The sequence below is a fragment of the Cervus elaphus genome, chromosome 12, assembly GCF_910594005.1.
Source record: "Cervus elaphus chromosome 12, mCerEla1.1, whole genome shotgun sequence".
In the NCBI taxonomy this organism is placed as follows: Eukaryota; Metazoa; Chordata; class Mammalia; order Artiodactyla; family Cervidae; genus Cervus; species Cervus elaphus.
The window spans coordinates 90,067,966-90,070,673 of NC_057826.1; the positions used below are offsets into that span (position 1 = coordinate 90,067,966).

Sequence of the window (2,708 nt, forward strand, 5' to 3'; positions counted from 1 at the left end):
GGCTCTCTGGGCGTTCTCACTTCAAAGACCCCAAGGATCTCGCGATTGAGGTATGAAGCCTTGCATGATGTCAAGCTAGGGGTAGTGCCTGGCTCTCAGACCTGGGTGCTGCTTCTCGGGGGGTCTGGGAATCCCCGTGTAGCCCTGGGGAGGCAGGAACACCAAGGCGAGGGCGCTTGGGTCATACAACATACGGTTGTCTTTCTCAGATTCCGCTTGTTTGGGGTTTCTGTCCTCGCTTCCCCCTTCCCTCTGTCTTTTAAATGGAAGATGTGAGGCTGTTTCCCAAAACTGGAGAAAAGGAATCCAAGCCCATAGCTGGCTCTCCCACTTTCATGCCGACAACTCTCTGAGCACCCCCACCACCCTGGAGTAGACAGATGGAGAGAAGGTTTTAAAAACCAGGGCCAGGGAGCAAGAAAGGAATGTCTCGGGGCTGAGCCTCTGGGTCTTCTCTGAGCTACTCCTCAGATAACCCAGAGGTCAGGCTGTCAGGGGAGCATTGCTGGGCTTTAATGCCCTCCAGGGACTCCGAGCCCAGGATTCCAGCCACCGTTAGTGTTCTGACTTCTCAGGGAATGTATTTAGACTTCACTAGACTACTCAGTTTTAGGATGATGCAGGTGAGGAGTTGTGCACTTGGGGCTGAATACCAGCCTCCCTCATCCTGGCCTGAGAATCTCTGTCAGCATCTTCCCACCATTCTCCAAGGAAAGGTCAGGTCTAAGCCTGGCCCTTGGGGCCTTCGAAGTCGAAGTAATGTGGCATCAGATTGTAAAGGCTGTGGAACCGTTCAAAGGAATCTTAGATCATCTAACCCTCTCTGTTTTTTTTTTAAATTGTGGTAAAATATGCGTGATGTAAAAGTCATCATTCTGGCCATTTTAACATGCGCAGTTCAGTCGCATCAAGTACATTCACAATGTTCTTCAATCATCACCATTACTCATTTACAGAATTTGTTCATCATCCCAAACTGGAACTCTGTACCCATTCAACAATATCCTTTTTAAAACAAAAAAGAGGAAATCAACCAAAACGGAGTGGGGCTGACCAAATATCATGCAGGTAGGACAAGGGTTTACAATATCGGGATCAAAAGCTCTGACACACCATCTGATTTCTCTCTCTTTCTTTCTTTTCTTTTTTTTTAATTTGACTGCACCAGGTCTTAGCTGCAGCATGTGGGATCTATTTTCCTGACCGGGGATCGAACCCAGGCCCCCTGCATTGGGAGCACAGAGTCTTAGCCACTGGACCACCAAGAACGTCCCCTGATTTCTTAAAATAGGATTTTGTACACACACACATACACACGCCTATACTCATCTAGCACTCAATTCCTTGTTCAGGGAGCCACACTTCCAGAAGAACGTTGGCAAACAAGTATGTGTCCAAAAACAACAGGCCGGATGGTGGCAAGAGAGCTGGAAACCCCACCCCACAGGGGTGAAGGAGCTGGTGACGGGGACTCAGGACAGTCGTGGGTGTTGGCTTCCAAAGGGGTTTACCGCGTGGTGTAGAAAAGGGACTGGATGCACCTGGCTTCTGAGGGCAGGACCAGGGGGAGCGCACATGGTTGCCGCTAGGTCATTCGTACTGGAAACGTCAGAGATCTTTGCAGTAAGGCAGTCAGCTGCAGCAGCAGGCAGCGAGCTCCTGGCTGCTGAAGGCAGAGCAGAGGCTGGGTGCCCTGGGTCACCTGCGCTGACACGCCGGGGAGAGAATTTACACAGCTGAGAAAGCGTCCCTTCCAACTCTGAGATGTGTCATGCGAGAGTTGGATGATGACATCTGAGCCCAGAACCTGCCTTGGCACCCAGTCTAGACCAGTTCATGCTCTCCTGGGCCAGAGTCCTGAAACAAAGGGCTTTGGAACCTTTCTGTAGAAGGTGTTCATAGTTTTACTTGATGACACAATCAGGCAGATCATAGAGGGTTTGGACTCTGTACTCTTTGAACCATATGTAGGTTGTGACCTGTTATGAAATCAATATATTCAGCAATTTTAAAAAAATGAAATAGAATTAAATAGAATATATCAGAGTACAATACACAGGGTGGGGTAAATGTTAGGCATTTTTCTTTTTTTATTTTTTGTATTGAAGTATAGTTGATTTACAATGTTGTGTTAATTTCTGGTATACAGCAAAGTATTCAAAGCCTTCAGTTCAGCTTAGTTCAATTGCTCAGTCATGTCCAACTCCTTGCGACCCCATGGATGGCAGCACTCCAGGCTTCCCTGTCCATCACCAACTCCCAGAGCTTACTCAAACTCATTTCCATCGCGTCGGTGATGCCATCCAACCATCTCACCCTCCATTGTCCCCTTCTACTCCCACCTTCAATCTTCCCCAGCATCAGGGTCTTTTCCAATGAGTCAGTTCTTTGCATCAGGTGGCCAAAGTATTGGAGTTTCAGCTTTAGCATCAGTCCTTCCAATGAATATTCAGGACTGATTTTAGGGTTGACTGGTTGGATCTCAAAGCCTGCATATATATATATATATCTTTCCCCAAGGACTCATAAAGAATCTGCCTGCAATGCAGGAGACGCAAGTTTGATCCTTGCATCAGGAAGATCCCCTGGGGAAAGAAATGGCAACCCATTCCAGTATTCTTGCCTGAAAATTCCCAAGTACAGAGGATCCTGGTGGGTTATAGTCCAAAGAGTTGCAAAGAGTTGAAAGCAACTGAAGACACAAACCC

General features: G+C 47.7%; 1 non-coding gene across 1 annotated transcript; it reads right to left on the bottom strand.

Moving 5' to 3' along the window:
• Positions 1-1,195: 1,195 nt before the first annotated feature.
• TRNAG-CCC lies at positions 1,196-1,268 on the bottom strand. The gene has a single exon. It is a non-coding gene; the product is annotated as a tRNA-Gly (tRNA).
• Positions 1,269-2,708: the final 1,440 nt, after the last annotated feature.